Below are 26,258 nucleotides of genomic sequence, written 5' to 3'. Positions count from 1 at the left end.
CAGTATAGTAAAGATAAAGAACAACTAGGGAGAGAATAGGATGCTTTAAAATCCAAAATAGGCATGCATGTGTAAAACCTCAAGAGATTGGTGAATTCCTCAATTTCCCCTCTGTGTTTACCATGAAGAAAGACATGAAGACCTGTGACCTTTAGGAGGTTAGTTGTCAAATCTTGGTACTGTCCATATCACAGTAGACTTGCTGTTGGATATATTAGAATGCACAAAGTCAGACAAATCTCTTGGTCCTGACCAGGTATATCCAAGAGCACTGCAAGAGGCGAGAGGTAAAGGTTACGGGCCAAGATACCAGAAGTCTGGGCGGTAGCAAACGTTATGATTTATTCAAGAATGGCTGCAAAGAAAAGCCCAGGAAATATAGACCAGTAAGCTTCACACCTGTTTTCGCTAAACCACTTGAGAAGCTTCTGAAAGATAAAATGTGCATGCATTTGGAAATAGAGAGTTTGACTTGGAGCAGTCAGCTTGGTTTTGTGCGTGGCAGATACTGCATTACAAATTTTGTAAGAGGTTTTTGAGGAAGTGACCGGGGACGTTGACGAGCGCAGGGTGTAGACATCTTCTATTTGGATTTCAGTAAGATCTTTGATAAGGATCCACATATTTGGCCGCTTTAGAAGGTTAGATCGCATGAAATCCAAGGTGAACTGGCAAATTAGCGACACAATTGGATTGACGTTATGAAGCAAACGGCTATGGTGAAGGTATGCTTGTCGGACTGGAACCCTGTGACAATTGGAATACCTCAGAGGTCGGTCCTCGGCTCATTGCTGCTTGTTATCTATATCAATGATTTGGATCAGAGTGCACAACGCAAGGTTAGTAAGTTTGCAGATGACACTAAAATTAGAGACATCATTTACAGCGAGGAACGTTATCAGAAATTGCAGCAGTACGTTGACCAGCTGGGAAAGTGGGACAGAATTAGCAAATGGAGTTTAATATAGATAAGTGTGACATCTTGCATTTTGGAAAGTCAAATTCAGGTAGGAGTTTAATGATGAATGAGATGGACTTAAGGAGTGTAGTGGAACAAAAGGACATTGGAGATCAGTTGCATGGTTATCTGAAATTTGAGTCACAGATACACAGGCCAGTGAAGAAGGCTGTTGGCACACTGGCCTTCATCAGGGCATTGAGTATAAAAGTTGGGACGTTATGTTGCAGTTGTACAGGATGTTGGTAAGGCTGCAGTTGGAGTATTGTGTTCAGTTTTGTTCACCTTGCTCTAGAAAGGATATTATTGAACAAAAAAGAATGTAGAAGGAATTTACAAAGATGTTTCTTGGGCTAAAGGGTTGAGTTATAGGGAGAATTTGGACAGGTTAGAACTTATTTCTTTACAGCGTAGGAAACTGAAAGGGTCCTTATAGAAGCATAGATTTTATCAAATCATGAGAGGCGTGCATGGGGTGAATACTTCAATTTTTTGCAAGGTTGCGGAATCGAAGACGAGAGGACATGTGTTCATGTTTGGAGAGGAAAAAAATAAACAAGAACCAGAGGGTCATCTTTTTTACGCAGAGTGTGTAGGCACATGGACTGAGCTGCCAGTGGAAGTGATTAAAGTGGGTACAATAACAACATTGAAAAGGCATTTGGACAAATACACAGATAGGAAAGGATTAGATGGATACAGAGCAAGGGCAGGGAAATGGCAGATAAGGGGCAATTACACCATGGTTTGTTGACGGAGCATGGCGGGTGTACTAGATGCGCGAGTACAGAGGGAGAACATTCTCTTCCCAGAAGGAGCGACAGCACTAGACCCACCAAGCATGGTCTGAGTTCACCGCCCAGCTCAGTGCAGTATTTGAGGTCTGAAGAAATGTCCAGTAATACAGGACATGCATCAATAACCTTCCCTGCTCTGTCAGGATGAGTGTCACCGTATTCTGTCTGCTCCCTCACATCACTGTATATCTGTGATCGCACCTACCCCTGAAAAAGACTCATGGTCCCCCACTCTCACAACTGCATGCAACGCTTACTCTCTCTCTTTATCTCTCGACTTTGCAAAACATCCCACACAGTTATAGAATATTCTGGAGAATGCCGATTATGGAATGTTCCAGATAATGTTCCAAATGATTCCCAGTTTCAGAAAAATGGCAGTGTCCCAGTGTGTAACACATAAGAGGAAGGAGTAGAGAAGTACGTTTTTCAAATCACACACAATTCAAACCATGCTAAGGCCATTCAGCCCTTCAAACGTAGTCTAGCATTTAATAAGGTCCCCGCTGAACTGATGGTCTTCTCAGCTCCATGTTACAGGAACTTTCAACCATTCAACCCCCTGGGTCCTGGCCATGGCCAGACAGCACTCAGGCACTTTTATCCCAGGTTTTTTCAAGCGCCTGTTTGAGGGCATTTCCCATGATTACGGATACCTAACAATATATTTCATCATTTTATACTTTCATGCAACGGTCAGCATGCTGTACACAGACCAAATAAAAATATACACTTATTTCATGGTTATAGATATCCAATCACACTTAGTAATTCTGGTTATGTCACTTGACTCACCTAAATGATATTAAACCAAAAAGAGCTTCTAAACACATCTTCTTATACAACACAATTTCGAGCAGAGAACGTTTTTACCCTCAGCCTTTATCTTGACCGATATCTGAATTGTACCACCTTCCTTGTTATGAATGTTTCTTTTACCCTTTGTCTGTGACTTTTTCTGTCTGTAACAGCTACATAATTCTCCCACTCAGTTGGCTGGATGGCTGGTTTGTGATGTAGAGGGAGGCCAATAGCGCAGGTTCAGTTCCTCACACTGACAGAGGTTACCATGAACGGGACGCTCCCTCACCCATCACCCGAGGTGTGGCGACCCTCAGGATAAACCACCATGAGTGGTCTCTCTAATGAGCTTACTTTGGGAGACTATTCTATCAATGTTAGCATTTTAAATTAAAAATATTTTTATTGATAAAGAAATTTTTTATATTATAATAAACCAATAACAACACAACTCAAATAACTGAAAATAAACTTCCAATTGCATGTACATACAAAACAAGTCAAAACACTACACAGACAGAAGTAAAAAACAAAACTAAACAATAAATAATGAATAAATAATACAGCTTAGCATAACATAAAGATAGCTCTTGTTCATCAAGAGCATTAACTGATGCATACTTTTATGTTCATAGTTTTTCGTCTCTGGATATTAGATTCATTAAACAATATCATCATGGCTGTATAAAAGCCCTTCTTAGAGTGGCAGATAAGCCTGTATCGCAGTAACTCAAAAAGGGCTGCCGTGTCTTATATATAGCTATGTTTTTTTGGTGCACCATACTGATGAGAAAGTCCAAAGGGATATTCTCCATGGAGAGCTTACGACGAACCAACAGGCACGGTTGGGTGGGTGGGGGGAGCGGTGTTCAGACATCCAACACAACACATATTTGTCCTAGCACGGAAAGTAAGGATATGATTTCTTTCATATCTACATCTGTGTAAAGTACCCTGGGCAGGCCCAGGAAAGGAGAAACCAGGTCCATCTCCAATTCAGCCCCCAAGATCCGTTCTATCACACCTGACACAGTGCTCCAACATAGATGAAGCATGCAACAGGACCACAAGCAATGAGTAAGAGTGCCTCTAGTCATTCTGCATTTAGAACATGATGAAGATAATTCCACTATGCATTTTGAGAGACAATCTGGAGTCAGATAGACCCTATGAAGAATTTTCAATTGCATGGAATGAGTCATATTACAGATCAAAATCCTTCCAGCATTTTCACAAATATCCTTCCACGTCTCCGAAGTGTTCTGAACCCACAAGTCTCTCTCTCAGACAACACAAAGCTGTACAGTCTCGTCTGAAGGGACACTTTCCAACCAATGATAAAGGGTACTGACAGAGAGTGTATTCTAAGCAATAGACACCCTCTTCCCTCTATCGGATCTGTAAGAGTCTGTTAAAAGTGTGTGTTTTTTTTAATAGCAATTCTCTGGTCTGGAACAAAATACAGAAGAGGACTCTACTAGGTAGTCCATACTTACGAGTTATTTGATCAAATGATATCATTCTTTCTCCTCAAATGAAATGTGGTGGCTCAATAGATAGTACTGCGGCCTCGAAGCACCAGGATCCAAGATGTGCAGGTTAGATGAATTGGCTGTTGATAAAGCACCCATAGTGTTCAGGGATGTGAAGTTTGGGGCATCAGTCAGGGTAAATATAGGATGGTAGGGGAATGGGTCTGGGTGGGCTACTCTTCAAAGGGTCGATGTGGACTTGCTGGGCCCAAGGGCTTGTATCCACACTGTAAGGATTCTACTAATTCTAAATCACTCAAGCAACGTACACCCCTGGCTGCCCACAGTTTAAATCTGGAATCCATTATCCCCAGTTGACAACTTGGTATAGCATCATAGGGGTAAGAAACATGGTTATGGCTGTATTGTCCTCGAAATGATGCATTGTCATTCATGCTTTAACTTTATTGAAACTTTTTGGGTTATGACAATACTCCATAACTACTGTCATTTTGTCTCAGAACAACAGACTAATAAGGGTTCACTTTGTCTGAGAGGGTTCAATATCTAACCGTATTGACGCTGAGCCCTCAGCATCCCAGACACTAATATAGGATAATTAAAAGCTTAATTGATAGCTTTTAATCTGGAACATCTACTCCCCACACTCTGTGGGGTAGTTGCAATTTGGTTAGCTTGATAAAGAATCGCTTATGATGCCAAATTAAAGAGCTAACCCAGCCATTAAGTCTCTTAATATCTGCCTGGGAAACATGAAAGGAAGCATGCAAACGGGGTATAGCAAATAAGGAAGGACATTCATTTGAAGAACAGCTATCCGACCTAGCCAGGATGTTGGAAGTGCATCCCATCTTTGAAGTTCTTGTATAATTTTGTCGAACAAATGGACATAGTTCACGTTAAATAAATTTTCAAAAACGGATGTAATCAATAAACCGGAATAGAGAAACTCCCCACTCCCGTAACCATTTAAAAGGAAACCAGGATTTACCTTCAACATCACGTATTTCCCTGAGACCTCCCATAGGCATGGCCACAAACTTTGTAAAATTAATCTTATAGCACGAAAAGGCGACAAACGAATTAATGCATTATATCACGTGAGCTGCCGAAATTGTGGGATTTGACAAAAACATAAAACCCTCATCTGCATACAACATAATCTTATGTGACTTCTATCCCACTTCTGGGGCAGGTATGTTGGGGTAATATTCCCAATTGTAGCAGGATGCCACCATGTCTAAGAATGTTTCAGGGATGGGGAAGAGATTAACCCTCGTGTGGCATTTGTGCGGCTTAATGAAGAAATTAAAATTGCTACTTGTGAGGTCGATCGGCCTCCAGACATCCACCAGCTCTAGTTCTGCACACAGACCCACTAATTGCTTACATTATAACGAGGATACTGGGGGACCTTTGGACATTCTGTCCACCGTGGGGCCATAAGTCAGTTGAAATCTCCTTCAACAATATGTGCCACGATGTAAAATAACTTACTTTGGAAAATGCATCTACCAGGATTTTAAGAGGGTGCGCTGGGCATTTACTGGGTGGGGCAAGAATCGTTCAAAATACAGTATTATTTTCCATAGTTCATGGAAGATACCTTCTAACTAGCATGGCTTCTCCCCTATGCCTAGTATTAAAAGACGAGAAATAAACCCGACCAAACCCGCCCTGCTATAACGTCAAAATGTTCCTTGCTATCAAGGTGCATCTCCTGAAATAGGACAACATGCACCCTCTAGTTTTAAGACTAGAAAGTACATTTTTCCTCTTGACTGGCAGATGGCTCCCCTTAATATTCCAGGTACACCATTTAAGCACATCATTATCCATAACACATTGTAGCAACATTTCAACTCGAGAGTTTCACATCGAATTATACATCGCTGATCATTAATGAAGAAGACTCATCGAGCCTAAAAACTGTACAAACTAAAACTACTACAACTAACAAGCTCTCAAAACTTTCCAAAGATAAAAACATAAAAAAAACCAAAGAACAAAATACAATCCAAAGTTCCAATGACACTGGAAAGGGGAATTTACCTCCCCCGCCAACTGCGGACGCTTACATATCATAAAACTTTATCTTCTGCCCGCTACCAATATGGAATCCAAGGCAATTAACAACAAAAATCGGGCTTGAACTGCCCTTCGATTGGCACTTAGCCATCACAACTACCTTTGTAACTCCCTCCAGCTTGAGCTGCACCCCAGACACAAGCAAAGAAGGAGAAAAAGAGTAGTAATAATAATGAAGAAGTTAAAAATGAGTACTCCACCCAGTCCCGGCTATAATTTAATACTGGTTAATACTAGAAAAATCCAACAAAATTTCTTTAGGAGAAACATGATTATCTAAATATCCATCTTACTTTAAAATGTCCATAAAGTTTTCGCTTTCTCTGGAGAGTCAGACGAGTTCGTGGATCCATTGAAAGCAATACACAGCACAGCTGGATACCGTAAGGAATACTGAATCAGAATTCCCTTGCACTTCTCTTAATCTCATCAAAAGATTTTGTTTCCTGAATCACCGCCGCTGAAGAGTCCTGAAAGAACATAATCCTGGAGCTCCAGTGAATTAAACCCATCGGATCGTTCCTCTGGGTTCTGAAAGCTTCCATCCCTTTTGTTCATCCCCATAACTAAGTAATTGCGCAAGGACAGGATGAAGGCGTTGGTCTGAGTCTGACTACCTCGCCGTAATCTGATGAACTGTCTCAGTCTCCACCCTCCTCAGTTTTGAAGTGAAGGGATCGCTGCAGCCAGTTCTTGAAAGTTCTTGAAAACACTCACCAGCTGATCACCTTCTGTCAGCTCCAGCAAACCGACGATGTGATTGTTCTTCATCCTACTCCTGTTCTGGAGTTCGTCATCTTGTTCAGTTAAGGTGCAGACCTATTTTTCAAGGGCGAGGATCCTCTCCCGAGAGGAATCGATCACGGCCTCTGTCGCTGCAGTTCGGCCCTTGACATCGTCTGTTCTGTTTCCAAGACTGTTAAGTTGCTGCTCATGTTTTTGGAGCACGGCTGAGAGCGGCTCTAGCCTCGGCTGAACTGTTCTTCAATCATGGCTTCAATCATTTCACATAACTTGATGAACTCAGTAACCAAGGCCTGGTGAGTAACTGTGTCCATGGAATGAGCAGAGTGGTTTGCAGCTCCTGCCTCACGTATGCTCGATGCTTCTAACGGGTGCACCACTTGTTGGGACTTACTCGATCCTTTCCCGTGTTTTGTCATTGCCTTTTGACAAAACGGGATTAGTAAAGATTCTATCGCTCTTTTAGTGTTGAAGTTTAAATAACTGGCTGGGATGGGGTGGGTTAGAGAAGCACTTTGCCTGTGTGTTGATGCAGAGCCCAGCAAAGCAGACCTTCTGGATCGCCACCATCTTGTATTCCCCCTTAACATTTTATCGATAATATCATTTCATTTTGCATTTATTCCTGGGTTCTGAAGCCGTGTTATTTGATACCACTGTCTACATTTGCCCCCACTCTGCACATTGCTGCCCATTCCTCGATAATCCTTAACTCTATTGTTATTTATGAACCTTCCATTTATGCCTCAAAAATATTCAATATCTCTGCCTGCAATGGTCTGTGGGGAAGAGGTTTCCAAAGACTCACAGCACTTTGAGAAAACAATTATGAACATTATGATCTGAGTGTGAGATTAGTCTTTTGTGTCTCCTTATCTGAGAAAGGATATAATTACATTGGAAGCAGTTCAGAGATATTTGATTTCACGTGTTCCTGGGGTGAAGGGCTTAAATTATAGAGGCTTTAACAGGTTACTCTTGGAGTGAGAATGAAACATACAAGACCTTGATAAGTGTGGATTAGCATGCATCCACTGGGTGTTTGTAAAATCCAAATTTATTGTCATTGTCATAGAACCTCTTCAGTGTGGAGGCAGGGCATTCCGTCCATTAAGTCCACACTTACCCACCAAACAGCATCCCAACTGGACGTGCCCCTAATCTTATCCATGTAACCCTTCATTTCCCATAACTAACCAATCTAACCTACACTTGCCTGGGCACTATGGGCAATCCACTTTAAACTGCACATCTTTGCACTGTGGCAAGAAACTGGAGCACTGGGAGGAAACCCACACAGGCATGGGGAGAATGTTCAAACCACATAGAAGCTTGCCTGAGTTTGGAATTGAACCCAGCTCCTTGGTGATGTGAGGCAGCAGTGCTACCCACAGATCCAACATATCTCTCTGTTAGTTCTGTTGGTAACTTGTGACTGACTAAAGAAATCTACCTGACTTGTTCTTATCACTGAACCTGACCCAGTCTGAGACATTTATCATCGGCCATATCACCAACCTGGTTACATTTAAAATTTGTTGTGAGTAGTGGAAGAGTGGGACTAGAAAAGGAAAGAGTGACACCCTCCATCCTCAGTCACAACTGGAGTAAGAAAAAAATCACAAAGTGGGAACTCATTCAAGTGGCAATTCTCTTTCCCAGAAGATGGGTGGCTGAATCTTTATATTATATCGAGGCTTCGTCTGATTTTCCATAGACAGGTGAATCAGGGATAATGGTGGATGGAGAGAAAAGTGCAGCTGGGACCATAATGAGATGAGCCACGACCTTATTTACTGGTGGAGTAGTGTCAAAGGGCCGAATAGCCCACTCGTGTCCCTCAGCCCTATGTTGTGATTTTCCATTCTGTCCTTCGGACCAGGCACACAGGACAGATCAAGGCCACTCTGTTGGTTAGGTGCAGTTTTGGAAATGCACTTGGAAAATCCAGGCTGGGTCAGGAAGGGACACTTACACACAATCCCTGTGTCCAGGCTTCCCCTCTCTGCAACGTCAGCTCCAGATGTGGGTCGTGTTACAGACCCAGATTTCCTGTGAATACAGCCCCCATACCCCACCCAGCGTTAACTCAAACAAATCCTCTGATCACCCGAATGTAGCATTACACAACACAACTTCCGGGAAAATAACCAGTTACTTTGCAAAAGCATAACATGTGAAATTAATAAATTGGAACAAGAGTAGGCTATTCGGCCCCTCAAGCTTGCTCTGTCATTTAATATGAACATGGCTGATTTACTCCAGGTCTAACTCCACTTTCTTGCCTACTCCTTGTATCCCTCCACACCTCTCTGTGTCAGGGAATTCCAGACATTCACTACCTTCTGAGAGAAGATATCACTTTGCATCTCAGAGAGAAATCGATGTTCCATATTCGGTATCTATGTCTTCGTGTTTGAGTCTCCACTCAGGAATGGTAAAACGTCTCAACATCTACCTTCTCAAGTCCCTTATGTTACTTGTATTTTGCATCTGTGTCACTCCTCATTCATTTAAACCCGAATGAATAATCACCTCACCGTTTTAGAGATTCGCAATAACACCACGCTTTCATCCCTGGATGCCGGCTATTGAACCAACCTAGTTACTTGCTGCATCAGCATGCTGACTTTATGTTTCATACACAGGAACACTCCAATCCCTTTGTACTGTTCTTTTTCTGGAAGTCGTCTCCATGAAGTAACAGCCTGCCTTTTGCTTCTCAGTGTCATCCTCAAACTCGGATGTAAATTGGACTCAGCTCCCTCCTTCAGACTATCAATATAGAGTGTAAATAAATGATGTCATCGGACTGATGGCCGCAGTCCTCCAGCAGATACACCTTTACCATGAAGATCCATTAATCCTGACTCTCCGATTTCTATATGTTAAGCAATCATCATCCCATGTTAATACATTCTCCATCATCCTACGAGCTTCTGACTTGTGTAAGAACTTTTATTTTGTAATACCTTGTGGAAAAACTCTGGAAAGCCTGGTGTTCAAACAGATCCCCTGTATCAAGTCCGCTTGTTACATTCTCAGGCATCTCCAGAAATACTTGCATGATTTTACAGGGAAAAATATAATTTCCCTTTTACAGACTCCGACTGACTCTGCGTGAAGCTTTTCTAAATGTCCATGTTAGCCAGGTTTTCCAAATTAAGCTCGTTCCATCTGCTTTCATTTGGCCCATAGGCCTCTAAATGTTTTCCATTCATATGTTTTATCCGAATGAGTTTTAAATGTTGTAGCTGTACTGGCATCCAGCACTCGTACTCTGGCAGTTCATTTCATACCCACACTACCTTCTGTGTAAAAACGTTGCCCCTTCGTCCCTTTTAATTCTTCCACCTTTCACCTTAAACCAATGCCTACTATGGCTGAACACCCCCATCCCGTGGGCAATATCTTGGCTATTCACGCTATCCATACCTCTCATGACTTTAGAAACATCTATAATGTCATCCCTCAACCATCCCTCAAACTCCATCCAGTACTAACTTCAAGAACAAGCATTTAAAGTTAAATACTGCAAATTTGAAACTACAGTAAACATGACAGGTAAATAATACTCAGCCCAAACTGCATACTGTGATTTGTTTTTTCTCCCTATTACAAAACTCAAGCAGCACGAAACGCTTACTAGTGTCAATAAAAAGTCAAGCACCTGATATCCTTTGTCTAAAGGAGGTGATGATCTCGACAGTGAAAACGTATTTATGGCCAGATCTTTATAATGCCATATAGTCAACATTCTCCTCCTGGCCTCCCTATGACCTTGTGTGATTGTGTCTTCTTTATCTTGCACTCAATGGAGAGAACACATTTTCCCATTCACATCTTTATTTACACCCGTTTTATATCATCTTCTCGTTCACCACTGCTAAAAGCCGGTATATTTTTGCCACGCCCTCTTTCCCCTGTGACCTATCTCCCACCTCGGGCAAGGTATTTAAAAGCCAAGTTTCCAATGCTTTTCAGTTGTGAAGAAGTGTCACACTGGGCTTGAAATGCTAACGCTGTTTCTCTGTCTCTGCAGATGCTGACAGATCTTTGGAGTTTCTCCAGACATCAATAGGCACAGAACAAATTTTCACAAACAACTAACTATGGATACTGGGAATAAAAATACCAAACTTGCTTTAGAAACTGGGAGCTTTGTTGAGGGTCACTGGACCTAAAAGTTAAACACTGCATTCATTGCAGAAGATGCTGCAATATCTTCAGCAATTTCTGTTTTTGGACAATTTCCAAAGAAGGATGTCAAAGATGCTCAAACATCCTGTCCAACATGGAGCGCCGTACACTGGGAACTGAACAATAACGCATGGTGCACAAGTTCCTTGATTCTGAAACTTGATAAGTCTGGCATCACTGACACTACAGAGCTTTTAATCATGGTCAGGGAGAAAAACAGAGGGAAACACATTCACTTCAAATCCAGAAGTTGACATTGTGGAAAAGAAACGATTTAGATCATTACTTTAAATGGATTGAGTTAAAGTAACAAATTAGAGGCGTGACATCAGAGTGAGGCCCTCAGCAGAATAAGATTATGAAAATGCAAGTGTTACTGCATCAGAAACCAGGTTAGGTACAGAATCCAGGGCTGATGGGTGAATGGGTCTCGGTGTGAACTGGGGGAGAGTCAGTAGAATTGAATTGTAGATATTGTAACTCACACTGGGTTATCATTTGGTGCTGTAGATCACAGCAGCAGCAGAAACAGAATTGTATTCAACGACAATCTGTAACATTTTCCCGACGATAATTCATCAGTCTAACATTACCATCAAGCCGATCCATGGTTCAGTGATGAGTGTGGGTGAACATGCCAGGATCGGAATCACGTGGACCTAAACCTGTTGACAACCCATTGAAGCTACCACACTTAACTGGTTACATTCCGACCAGCAGAACTAATGTCTGATGGAGAGGGGAAATGATCCCAAGACTAACAGATTAGATTTAAGCTCTGTTGTCCTGCCAAATCCAAACTTAAATGTCAACGGACTACTAAACAATTTTCTGGAGGAAAGGACTCCACAAATATCCTCATCCTAAATATCGGAACAGGTCTGTATGTCAGTGAAAAAAGTCAAGTATGTAGTGTCTACACGATCCTCAGCCAGACATGATGAGTGGATGATACACCTCAAACTCATCATGTTTCCCACAGAATCACAGATGACAGTTTTCAAGCAATTCGATTTGCTGTACTGTCATGAGGAAACAGCTGAACACAGCAGATACGTCAATGTCAATGGGCGCTGACACCATTCCTGTAATAGGACTGAAGACTTGTGCTGCACAACAAGCCGTGTCCCTGGGGAAGCTGTTTCATTCCAGCTCCAACTCTGACATCTCCCTGGCAATGAGGAAAATTTTAGCTGAAAATGTGTTGCTGGAAAAGCGCAGCAGGTCAGACAGCATTCAAGGAGCAGGAGACTCGACGTTTCGGGCCTGAGCCCTTCTTCAGGAATGAGGAAAGTGTGTCCAGCAGGCTAAGATAAAAGGGGAACATTACTCAACTATGCCCAGTCACTGAGTAGGAGAATAATTACAATCTGACCAATTACCACCCCCTCAGTCCCATCACGATAGTCAAATTGTTGGGAATACTTTTTGATAGAGCTGTCAAACAGCACCGAAATAATCAGGTCAATGTGGTTTCCGATGGATTCCCATGTGGAGATGGTACTGTAGTAGAAATAGCATTGGATTACGAATCCAGACTAGGCCAATGCTCTGGCAGCTGGAGGAAATTGAAAATAATTAATAAAATATCGAGACCTGTCAGTGATAGTGATCTTGTGTCCAATGTTGATTGTAAACATCGATCTCCTTCACCAATATACTTTCAGGAAGTGAATCTCCGTGCTTTCTTGGTCTGGCCTAAAAGTGACTCCAGACGCACAGAGTGTCTCTGAATCGGCCAAGTGAGACACTCAATTGTATCAAACTACTCTGAGGTCTTAAAGGATAAAACCGGACAGAACACCTGGCATCAACCTCGTTATCAGAAAATGGAATGGGAAACACAGTCCTGCTGACCCTGCATAGACATCCTTCCTAACATCTGAGAGCTTTCCCACAGACTGCACAGAAACATCGGGAGAGGAGGAGGTCATTCAGCACATTGAGCTTCCCCCATGCTATTTCATGGCCGAACATCTCCTTAATGCAGTTTTCCCCACACAATGTTCATATCCCAAAATATGTTTAAACATTATGAAATATAGTGCCTTTGGCCCATCAATATATCGGGAGTTCTCTGATAACGCTTGTTTATTAAGTACGATTTGACTGCAATGCGATTCGTGAACTGTTTTTTATCAAGTGAACTATCATCCCTGCTTCAAATCTGTCACACACTGACAGAGTTTTATATATCTCACTGAGATCTCCACACATTTTCCTAAAGCCCATGGAATACAGGCCCTGTCACCCCAAACTCTGCTCCAACAACTAACCTGTCATCCCAGTGATCAGTCTGGTCATCCTTCACTGCATTCCCTTAATGTCAGGTTTGCCCTTTATTAGGTAAGGACACCAAAACTGCACACAACACTGCACAATGTTCGAGATAGGGTTACACAAAGACCCTGGACAGTTGCAGTGAATGACCCTTACTCCTGTATTCTAAATACCCCTGAAATGAAAGTGAATAAAACATTTATCTTCCTACCTGCTTTCTGCTTATGCAATATTGCTTTCAGTGACTAGTGTACAGGGAGATGCAGATTCTTTTCAATGTTACAGCTCCCCACTTGGTGTGTCTATGTACAATGTATTTAGCGTGCCAATGCCATTCCCAGCATTGACTTCCTTGTTCAGAACTCACTGCCCTACATGGACTCGGAAGGCTGTGCAGAAATAAACAAAAATGCAGCTTAAGTTCATTTATAGATCAACATTTTTCAACCAATCCCTTTTCCAATGATAAGCTGCCATTGAATTGATCCCATCAAAGTACACAACCTCTCATCTCTGCCATTTCTCTCCATCTGCCAGATATTTGGCCAGTCACTCCACTTGTCTCAATCACCTTGGAGACTTTTTTTAACATCCTCCTCATCCACTCACAAGGTGACATCGTTTCGTGTTGTCAGCAGACTTAGGACCATTGCAATTGAGCCCCTCAACCAAAGATATGATGTGTATTGGGAATAGCTGGATGCCAAATCTCGATCCTTGTTATATCCTCCAAGCCTTCCATTCAAAAACATGGTTTTAATGCAACTCACTGTTTCCTGCCAGCTCTCCCATTCGAAAACCATGACCATATATTAGCCCCAGTCCCACAGGATTCAAATTTGCACAAAAGGCTTGGGGCTTTATCAAAAATCTTTCTGCGATTCCAATCGTATTGCGTTGATACCTTCTCCATAATTTTGCTAACAGCCACTTTCTCAAATCTGATTCCTATTTCATAAACCTCTGTTGACTTTGTCTATGCCCATTAATTTCAGTTCAATATTTTCTCTAAAACGTTTTAGTTGCTAATTTCATTCTATTCCCTTTTTCTCAGCAGACTAAAGTTCCCTAGAATTGCGAGGAAATTTTATTTTTGCTTTTTTATTGTGAAGGCATAACTGAAGTATTTGCCCCATTAATCCGCTATTTCCCTGTCCTCAATTATCTGGTACTGAATGTAAGGAAGCTGCCCCTTTTTCTCTTAATTTTGTCATTGACGTATTTTCAGAAGATATTACAAATTCACTCATATACACTTTGATAAGATATTCTTCAGAAATCCATCAATTCCTATCTTAAGCTACTGAATGATTGACCTTTCACAGCCATACAATCGCAGAAGCACAGACTCTGCACAGTCAGAAATACAGCACGGTCTACATTAGCCCCACTTTCCAACACAAAACTCGTCGCTGTGAATCTTATGGCATTTCAAGTGCACAAGCATGTATTTTTTAATGGTTTTGAGGTTACCGTAGCATTTCCCCTCTCACGAAGTGCATCCAAGACCCCAACATACTTTGCGTGAAAAACAGTCCTCAAATTCTCACTAAGTCTCAAACCCTTCACTTCAAAAGTGTGTCCCTTTGACTAAAAGGACCAACTGCTGTCTGTCCACCCGGTCCATTTCCCTCACAATCTTATCCTCCTGATTCACGTCCCCCTTAGTCTTCTCTGCTCCAAACTAAACAACCCGAACTTATCCTGCCTCGCTCCAAAGCTGATATGCTCCATCCAAGGAAACATCCTGGTGAATCTCCTCTACACCCTCTCCAGTGCAATCACATCCTTCCTGAAATGTAGCTCCCAGAACTACACACAGTATTCCATCATGGCTAACGAAAGTTCTGCATAGCTCTTATAATCTATGTTTTGATGTGTGAAGGCTGCGTTTATGCTCACGTATGCTTTTTCAAATTGTGTGTTACCCTGTCCAGCCACAGTCAGAGATATGTGGAGAAGCACTCACTGAGCTTCCTCTTGTTCTGCCGTTCATTTAGTCCTCTCCTGCCTGGTTCCTTCTTCCAAAGTGCATCATCTCATATTTATCAGGGTTACATTCCATCTGCCATTGATGTGACCATCTGACCATTCCATCTGTATCTTCCTGTAACATAAAGCCTTCCTCCTCACTGCCAACCACCCAGCCAATCTTTGTATCAAACACAAACTTACTTATGGCACCCCCACCCCTCATCCTTATTCACAGCTGCATCCTTTATGATAAGGTTTAAAATCAGGAAACATCAGATTATAGTCAACAGGTTTATTTGGAGGCACGAACTTTCGAAGCGCTGCTTCTTCATCAGGTGATTGTGCGCTTTGATGAGGCACTTCGAAAGCTAGTGCTGCCGCAAAATCCTTTGGTGTATAACCTGGTGTCATGCAATTTTTGGCTTTGACCACCCCAGTACAACACCAACACTTCCGAATCAGAAATATTAAGAGGCACAGCACTGATCCACGTGGTACACCATTGGACACTCGCCTCCAATCACACATTTTTTATTGGAAACAGACAGGAAATGGATGGTCAGACACACTCGGATTAGCCATAAACATTCTGAACGGAGAAGCCGAATGGGCAACTTCTTCCCCTATCCCATGTATTGTTCCCTCAATCCACTCCTCGATACTGTTACAGGTTTGGGGAAAACTCGATTCAGTCAGACAGGATCGTTACAATGACACAGGAGAAGACCATTCTGCCCCTCTAAGGAATTACACAGGAATATAGAATGAAGTACGCTACACAGTCCAGGAGGAGGCCATTCAACCCACCTGAGCCGCTACACAGGAACAGTGAAGCTGTCGCTAACAGGAAATAGAGAATAGAGATAAATGTTTATTTTCAGGTTGCAAAGCTGTAACTGATGGAGTGCCTCAGGGATCACAGTGGGGTCATCAATGATCAACAATCTGTATCAAAGACCTGGAGGAAGGAGAGGGAATGGCTTGGAGCTCAATTAGCTCGTACACCAAGATGGTCATTCAATGTGTCGTCAAATGGAGATAATAAGTCTGCAATGTGATACCGGCAGGGAAGGTTAGTGAGCATACCTTCAGCAGAAATAACTTAACGTATGTTGTCAATTTTGGCATGAAGGTTGAAACAATTGTAAATAATTTAAATGGATTGAACAAAGGCACAAATGGTTTATTCAGATATTGCATTGCGACTGAGGACGAGACTGAGATATCACGAGGGTTGTACTGGACAGGATTGGTGAGTGGGGAGGAGTTGGAGATGTAAATCTGTGAAGGGCAAAATAGATTATGGAGTTTGAGAAGAGTCTGGTTCCTTCTCGCATACCAGTGAATAATGTATAAATCGTAGTTTGATAGTTATAGTATATAAGGAAATAATTTTTTGTTTGGAACTGAAGATATTGATTAGCACTTTCCAAAATCTAGATATCATGAGCAGAAATTCAATTCAACCCTGTTTAGTAGACAAATGTAAAGACTTACCAGGAACACCAACTATTGCGAGGATGGGATAGTAAACACCTTGAATAATCCAAAGGATATCCAGGATCCAATATGCTAATGATATCCAAGGCTGAGAAAGCCAGTAAAGACCCAAGGATAAACTCCTGTCCATTGTTGGAACATGCCAGTCTAATGTTCTCAGATTCTGATCCATTGTTGGAACATTCCAGCCTAATATTCTCAGATTCTGATACATTGTTGGAACATTCCAATCCGTGGTCCTCAGATTATGAACAATTATTGTAACGTTCCTGTCTAATGTTCTCAGATTTTGATCTCTCCTCCCTCTCTCTCTCTCTCGAGCTGCTGATCCCTGTTAGTGCTGTCAGTGATGTTCCTACTCACACTATGGGATAGCACATTGAACAGAGTCCATTTATCTTTCAACGATGGAAACTCTCCACTGGTATCATTAGGATCCACGGAGATTGACATTAATCACAGTCACTGAACAAATAGCTCCATTTAACCCCTTTGAGTTCAATATTGATTTTATTAAAATTCAAAATAACGTTTAAAATTTATTCATTTAGCTTGGGATACGTGCGGGTGGCCAAGTGAAGGAATATTGGAGATGGTAGATTGATTGTGTATAATCATTCAATCTGCCTTGGATGTGGGAGTAATGTCAAACGATTGTCAGAACATAAACAAATTTCTCCGTTTATAAATGGAAACATACAAACTGTAACTACTGATCAGTGATTATAATGTCAGTAAAATATGGAGAGAACGTTTCTAGTCCATAACCTGACAGGCAAATGTGCCTACGACAACATGAGTTATAACAGACAAATGGCATAGATATGTTAACAGAGAATATGATGTGACACAAAATTCAGATGGTTAGTCGAGGATCAGAGAGGGCAGGTGAGTGTCGTGTTGTTAATGTTGTTGATGTCAATCAACTGTGATTAAGTACCATTCATTGGTTTTCAATTTCCGCGTGATTATATTATTGGTGACATGGCTGCAGAGACTGGAGGGAGGGAACATAATATTTCCCAGTCATCAGTATTGGGAGGTTACTCTTTATAAATCATAAGAAAATCAAATTCCAAGATACATCTCCAATGAGGAATGAAGAGAGCCAATATTAACCATATGACCAGAAGACATTGGAGCAGAAATTTGGCCATTCAGCCCATTGAGTCTGCTCCGCCATTCAATGATGGCTGTTAAGCTTCTCAACCCCATTCTTCCGATTTCTATCTGTAACCATTCATCCCTTTTCCAATCAAGAACCTATCTGTCTTACACTTAAATATACTCAATTACCTGGCCTCGACAGCCTTCTTTAGCAGTGAATTCCCCAGAGTCACCACTCTCTGGCTGAAGAGGTTCGTGTTTATCTGTGTTTGAACAGGTCTTCTCTTTACTCTGTCCCCTCGGGTCCTAGTCTCCCCTCCATTGGAAATATCTTCCCAAAATCCATCCTGTCCAGGTCATTCAATATTCTGTAAGTTTCAATTAGATCTCCGAACATCCTTCTGAACTCTATCCAATATAGACCCAGAGCCCTCAGATGTTCTCATATGTTAAGCTTTTCAATTCTCGGACTACTTTTGTGAATCTTATCGGAAAATGCACCAGGACCAGTACATCCTTCCTGAGATATGAGACCCAAAACTGTGCACAATAACCCAACTGTAGCCTGGCCAAAATCTTGTAGAACCTCAGAAGTACATTCCTGCATTTATATTCAAGCCTTCTTGAAATAAATGGAATCATTTTGTTTACCTTCCCAACTGCTGACAACCTGCAGGTTTACTTTTCAAGATCCTTGGACTAGCAACGCCGCACCCTCCTCCCCCGAAGACTTCTGAACTTGCTCACTATTTAGAAAATAGTCCATGCCTTTATTTTCCTGGCAAACTGCATGACCTCACACTTACCCACGTTATACTCCACCTGCCACTTCTTTGCTCACTCCCCTAACCTGTGCAAATCCTTCAGCAGGAGGAAGTGAGGACCGCAGATGCTGGAGATCAGAGTCAAAAAGTGTGTTGCTAGAAAAGGACAGCCAATCTGGCGGACTCTGAGGAACAGGATATTCTATGTTTCAGTCATAAAGCCTTTATCAGGAATGAAGTGGGTAGGCGGAAAGGGATTGAGAGATGAATGGGAGGGGATGGGAGGAAGTTAGCTTGGAAGATGATGGCTAAATGGAGGTGAGTGGTGAGAGTGGAAGGTGGACTGGATAGATGGGCAGGAAGATAGACAGGTAGGACTGTTCAACAGGCGGTGCTCAGTGGGAGGGTTAGATATGGGATAAGGTGGAGGGAGGGAAGATGAGGAAACTGGTGACATTTCGCTGGATACCATGTGGTTGAAGGGTTCTAAGATGGAAGTCAACGCGCTCTTCCTCCAGACGTCTCGTGGCTAGAATGTGGCAGTGGAGGAAGCCAAGAACTTGTATGTCCTTTGAAGAGTGGTAGGGGGAGGCGAAGTATTCAGCCATAGGGAAGTGGGGTTGTTCGATGTGTGACGGAGAGTGTTCCCTGAACCGTTCTGCAAGTTGACGTCCTGTCTCCCCAGTGTAGAGAAGACCATAAGAAATGGACAGAGTAGATGAGGTGTTTGGATGCACAGGATATTCTCTGCCTGATGTGGAAGGATCATTTGGCGCGTTGGATTGAGGTGAGGAGGAAGTTGTTGGCACAGGTTTTATACCTCTTGCATTGGCAAGGGAAGGTGCCGGGAGTGGAAGGTGGCTTGTTGGGGTGTGGGAGGCGGGACGCGTGAACCTAACGAGGGAGTCGTGAAGGGAATATTCTTTGCCGAATGCTGATAGGGGTGGGGAGGGAAGTATATCTCTGGTGGTGTGGTCTGACTGTTGGCGGCAGAAATGGCAGAGGATGATGCGTTGTATCCCGAGGTTGGTGGTCTGGAAGGTGAGCATCATAGGGGTGCTAGAGGGTGCTCCTGCACCCTCCTGCAGTCGAACCACCTCTTCGATGCTGCCTATCCCTCTATTCCATCTTTGCACTGTTTCAAATCTTAGTCAGAATGACTTTAGTTCCTTCATGTAGACCATTAATGCACAAAGCGAATTTTGTGGTCCCAACGCTGAGTCTTGTGGAATACCACTTGTCACTAAATGCCATCCTGGGAAGGACACTTTTATCCCCACTCTCTGCTTTCTGTCAGACAGCCATGCATCTATCCAAGCTAGCAACTTGCCTGTAACACCAGGGGCCTTATCCTTCTCAATAGCCTCCTGCGTGGCACCTTATCAAAGGAATTTAGAGAAGCAGGTGGATAACATCTACTGGTTCTCCTTGGTCAAATCTGCTCGTTACTCCCTCAAAGTATTCCAGCAGGTTTGTCACGCATGAGCTCCCATTGATGAAACAATGCTGACTTTGCGCTATTTTGCTAAATACTTCCAAGTATCCAGAAATTCCATCCTTCACGATGGATTCCAGTATGTTACCCACAACCAAGGTTAGGCTAATCAGTCTGTAATTTTCCATTGTCTGCCCAACTCTCCTTATTAAATGGAGTGTCACGTTCAGAAATTTTCCAGCCTTTCCTGATTTTAGTCATTCCTGAAAGAATACCACTTTCACTTTCACTACCTCTTCAGCTATCTCCCTTACAATGCTGGGGTGTAGTCCATATGGTTCAGGTGATTTATACAAATTCAGGTCATTCAGTTTTCTAGCACGTTCTCCTTGCTGATGACTACCATACCCAGCTGTGCCCTCTCACTCTCTTCAATTTTGGGGAAATTACTCGTGTCTTCCACCATGAAGATTGATGCAAAGTTCCTCATTCATTTCATTGTTTTTCACTATTATTTCTCAAGCATTATTTTCCAGTAGTCCATATTGACTTTTGCCTCTTTTTTGGGCTTTATATATCTAAAGATCCTCTTCCAGTCGCCGTTTTATTACTGGTTAGCTGACCTCCATATCTAATCTTCTCTGTCCTTTTTTTTGCCCTCTGTTAGTCTTTGTAAGTTTCCCCATTCTCTAGTTTCCCAATGCCCCTCACTACATTATGCGCTTGCTCTTTTGCTTGTATGCAATCTCTGACTTCCGTCGTCAGCCCTGGCTGTCTCATCCTCCCTGTACCATGCCTCTATTCCTCAGCAAGAATCCCTGCTGTGACTCTTGAATTAATCTTGGAATCTGCTGCCATTTCTGTTCCCCAGTCTTTCATGCTTGACCTCTCTCCCAGTCAATTCCACCCAGCCTCTCCCTTATGCCTCTGCAGTTGCCTTTATTCAGCTGAAATGCCGTTACCTCTGATTCTAACTTCTCTCTCTCAAATTGCAGAAGAAATTCAACCATGTTATGATCATTGCTTCCGAAGTTTACCATCACCCTAACCTCCCTTACGAATCCTGCGTAATTAAATCCAGTATCATCTGCTCCCGAGTGGGCTCCACCAGAAGTTGCTCCAAAAAGCCATATCATAAACAAGCCCAAAATTCATTTTCTTGTGAACCACTACCAATCTGATGTTCCCAGTTCCTCTGCATACTGAAATCACCAGTGATTACTGTACTTTGCCTTTCCTACACATCTTTTCTATCTCCTGGTGTATCTTGTGCCCCAGCTCCTGACTACTCTTTGGAGCCCTGTTCAAGTCTTCAACTGTGGTTCTCGTACGTTTGTGGTTCCTCAATTCTACCCACGCAGATTCTCCACCATCTGACCTTACTTCCTTTCTTACTATTGATTTAATCTCATTTCTTACTATTAATGCAAATCCACTCCCTCTGCCCACCTGCCTCTCTTTTCGAAAGGATAAATATTCAGATCGCCTTGCAACCACATCTCTGTGATGCCCATCACTTCATACCTGCCGAGTTAATTCTGCGCCACAAGCTCATTTACCTTATTCCTTATACAGCATGCATTCAGTTGTAACCCCTTCAATCCTGCATTAACCGTCCCTCTTCTCATTGTCATTCATTTGTGCAGTGTGCTTGAAGTTTGATATGTTAAACATTTCCAGATGCTCTATCCTAATTGTGTCTGTGCTGGAGATTTTAATAACCTCTCCTGAGTTCTGTATTCTTACCTCATCTTTTAATTCGGCTTTTCTAATTAAACCCTATAACTGCACCCCCACCACACACACACACACACACACACCCCTAATCAGTTTAAAGCTCTGTCTCCAGCCCTGGTCAGGATTCACTCGGATTCTGGTCCCAGCACGGTTCAGATGACGACTGTCCCATCGGAGCAGGTCCTTCCTTCCTCAGTAATAAAATGTGTTTATTCAACACAAAATACAAGAATAAAAAAGCTTTTCTGTACATACCAAAACATGAAAATTACAAGAAGACAATATTGTTAAAATACACTTACTATGTGGAGCTATATAAATTTTAATGTGAATTACAAAACCATGGAAGTGGTGTGCAAACTTTATCAATCATTATTTGACCCACAGTTGAGATCCTGATTTCCCCTCTGCCAGTGAATCCCTTCACTGAGATTCCACCCCGCCTCTCACGCAGTGTCTAGAGGGGCTACAAGTTCCTGCTGGCCCAAAATATTTAAATTAATTCACCTTCTCCCTTGAACAATCTGTTGGTCTATTTAATTGTGTTTAACTGTCAGCCTCTCAGCTCTGGGATGTTATTGGCGATAAATGATCTGGGATGACAGCCAGTATCAGCATGGTGTTCACGGGGTATGGCACCAGACAAAGGGCTTACAGTCTGTGAGAGTTTCTAAATAACATTTCTGTGTATTTCTCCTCATGCTATCTCCTGATCTAACTTCACATTCGCCTGACACCCCTTGCTCTCACTCAGTCTGTTGCTTCTTTTTTCACTCTGTTTATCTCACTTCACTGTCTTTCTCTCTGCTTATTACTCTCCCTCTCAGTCTAGCTCCGATCATTCCCTCTATTTTCAATTTATCAATTTGGAGAGCTCATGGACGCAAAGTGGGCTGAATGGCCTCCTTCTGTGTTGTATTAATTCTGAAGTTCTCTGACCCACAGTAACAATTTGGGTGCCTGGAGAGACAAGTTGGTCCAGTGAAGGACACAGTGGACAATTAACCATTATCTCTTCCTATTTTCTGACATGCAGCGTCATCGAAATATCTGTTCAAACAAACAGATTTCTCATATTAAAATCAGCACACTTCAGACTGCCAGGCCATTGTGTTCAGTACCCTCTGTTTTGTTTTTTTGGTCTTAGCTGTACTGGGATTAGTCTCCAACTCCTCCTCAGTCACTGTACCTGTGGACCTACTGCTGTGGTTGCATACACCCCTCCACCACCGCCGCCACACACTAGTTTAAACCCTCGTAAAGGACAATAGCAAACCTGCCTGCCAGGAGATTGCTGCCAGTTCAAGTTCATCCCGCCCATCTTGTGTATATCCTATCAACCCGGGAACCCCAACGATCCACATATCGGAGATTGTTATCAGTTCATGTGCATCCCGTCCATCTTGTGTGTATCCTACGGACCCGTGAATCCCAATAATCCACATATTGTAAATTGCTGCCAGTTCAGGTTCATACCATCCTTTTGTGTATATCCTCCAGACTCGGGAATCCCAAATTCCACATATCGGAAGTGCTCCCCCCCCCCCCCCCGACCAGCTCTTTGATCGTGTATTTAACTGCGACCTTACGATTCCTAACCTCACTCGCACGTGACATATTCTAATGTCTCCAAAATTTAAATATCCTTTCAGCACAACTCCAGCAAGGCCTTTTCTTTAATCCGGATAGACTTGATAATAAAAACTTATGTGTGACGTCAGGAAAGTGAGACCACTAAATCAGTCGAATGACCACTGGATCTGATATCTATCCCCACCACCAAACCTGTTTGACAAGGCATATATATGGACCATCTATTTGCAGATGGACGAGGATAAACAGAAGATTAGAAAATGTCAGATCAGATGGATGTAATTCAGCCTGTTTACTCAGCTTTGCTATTCAATTGGATTCTAGTTATTCTGTTCCTTTCAATGGCAGGGTGTTTACCCAGCATCCCCAGCGGGTCAGAATGCCCCCAGTGTCGTTGTGTGCACAGTCCTGCAAAGGGAGTATTCAGTGCCAGGCAATGGGGTGTGGGGAGTCCCGGGGTGGCATAAGGAAAGGCTGCATGTAGTGACGATGGACTGACGGAACTGAGTGAGATGGAATGGGCATCCAGGGACACTGCACTCATACAAATGGCCAGGCAAGATTCCGAAACACTCAGAGGAATCCGCGAACCACGGCTGTTTTTACAAAAACCTGTCACATTTGCTGCATTTCTCCATCGAACAAAAGGAAAAATGCTGTAGATGGTAGAAATCTGAAGCAAACACAGAGACGTACTGTGGAGAGAGAAAGAGTTAACACTCCCAACGTAGACACGGCAGACACGGGAAGAATGTACAAAGTTCACACTGGCAGGGTCCAGAGATTGGAAATGAACCCAAGTCCCTAGCACTGTGAGGCCGCATTATTGTGTCACCATGCTGGCCAATGCTCGATAATTGGGGATAGTATAGTTAAAAGAATAGAGAGTGTTCTCCGTGATTGGGATTAAGAGTCCTGAAGATGGTGTTGCCTACATGGTGCTCGGGTTTGGGATATATCATCTGGGTTGCAGAACTTGAAGTGGGAGGGGAATGATCCAGTGGTCAGTGTCCGTGTAGGTACCAACAGCTGGACAAACAAATGACAATGAGAAGTGTGACGGGTACTACAGGACGGAACTATTATATCAGAATGCATGCAGTATAAGCAATAAGGTAAATGAACTTGTGACTCATCCATAAATTGGCAGGTACGTCATAGTGGGCATTACAGTGACATCGCTGCAAGAGCATCAGGATTGGGAGCTGAATATTCCAGGATATTCATCCTGTCGAAAAGATAGGCAGTTGGGAGAAAGATAGAGTTTTCTCAGTATTAAGAATGGAATTGAATCAATAATCAATAATAAGAAATGTAATAAGGTCAGATGGTGTAGAATCTGTGTCGGTAGAATTGTTGAATCAAAAAGGTGAAAAAATACAGTTGGGGTTATATACAGGGAGCTGGGGTGTAAGATACACCAGGAGCTAGGAAGATCCGCAGGAAAGGCAAACTTACAGTGAAAAATACTATATAGATGGACTGGGAATTCAGATTGATAGTTGTTGGCAGGAAAAGGAATTTCGCTTTTGGAGCAGCTTGTGCAGGCAGACTAGATGAGGGGAGCTGAAAGTGACAGTGATCATAATATGATTGAATTTACTGTGCAATTTCAGGTGGAGAAGATAGAATCAGAAGTAATGGTATTACACCTGAATAAAGGCCATTACACAGACATGAGTGAGGAGCTGGGTAGAATTGTCTGGGATACCGGCCCGGCAGGAAAGACAGTACAACAGCAATGGCAAGAGATTTTTGGAGTAATTCAGGATACAGCAGAGATTTATCCTGAGGAAAAAGAGGCTTGTATAGGGAGAATGGGGCAACCATAGCTGACTAGGGAAGTCAGGTATAGCATAAAAGCAAAATAGAAATGATATAATGTGGCAAAGTGCAGTGGGAAACCTGAGGATTGGAAAGCTTACAAAGATAAAACCGAGGGCAAACAAAATCAAATAAGGAGGGATATTATTAAATATGGGGGTAAGCTAGCCAGTAATGTAAAAGAAGACTGTAACAGTTTATTTCGATATATAAATTATAAAAGAGCGGCAAAAGTGAACATTGGACTGCTGGAAAATGATACTGGGGAGATAGCAGTGGGGAACCAGAAAATGGCCAAGGAACTGAATAATTACTTTGCATCATCTTTCATGGTGGAAGGCACGAGTAATACCTTAAACATTCAAGAGATTGAGGGGCCAGAGCTGAGTATGATGGCCCCCACCATGGAGAACATTCTAGCATAAAAAGTAATGGTCCGAAGGTGGTTAAATAACCTTTACCAGATGGACTACATACCAGTGTGATAAGGGAGATAGCCGAAGAGGGAGTGGAGGCAATCGTGGTGATCTTTCAGAAACTACTAGAGTAAGGAACGATCTCAGAGCACAGGAAACCCACTAACGTGACACCCCTTTTTAACAAGGGAGTAAGGAAAAAGACAAAATAAAACCCCACCATCCTCTGTCATGGGTAAGATCGTGAATAGTTGAAAGTGTTTGGTAAAATAGGGCAAAATCGGCATGATTTCATCAAGGCAAGTTAATGCCTGACAAACCTATTTGAATTCTTTGAAGAGGAAATAAGCAGCTCGACCAAGCACAGCCAATGGATGTTATCCACCTGGAATTCAAGAAGGCTTTTGACAAGGTGTCACGCAGGAGATTATTGAATATGATAAGGATCCGTGATAGAGGAAAGGTAATGGCATGGATAGAAGCTCATTTGTCTGGCAGAAAGCAGAGAGTGGGGATAAAAGGGTACTTCTCAGGATGGCAGCCGGGG

This window comes from Hemiscyllium ocellatum, chromosome 44 (genome assembly GCF_020745735.1).
Source record: "Hemiscyllium ocellatum isolate sHemOce1 chromosome 44, sHemOce1.pat.X.cur, whole genome shotgun sequence".
Classification (NCBI taxonomy): domain Eukaryota; kingdom Metazoa; phylum Chordata; class Chondrichthyes; order Orectolobiformes; family Hemiscylliidae; genus Hemiscyllium; species Hemiscyllium ocellatum.
The sequence above is the reverse complement of the archived record's forward strand: the minus strand, read 5'-3'. Positions refer to the sequence as shown.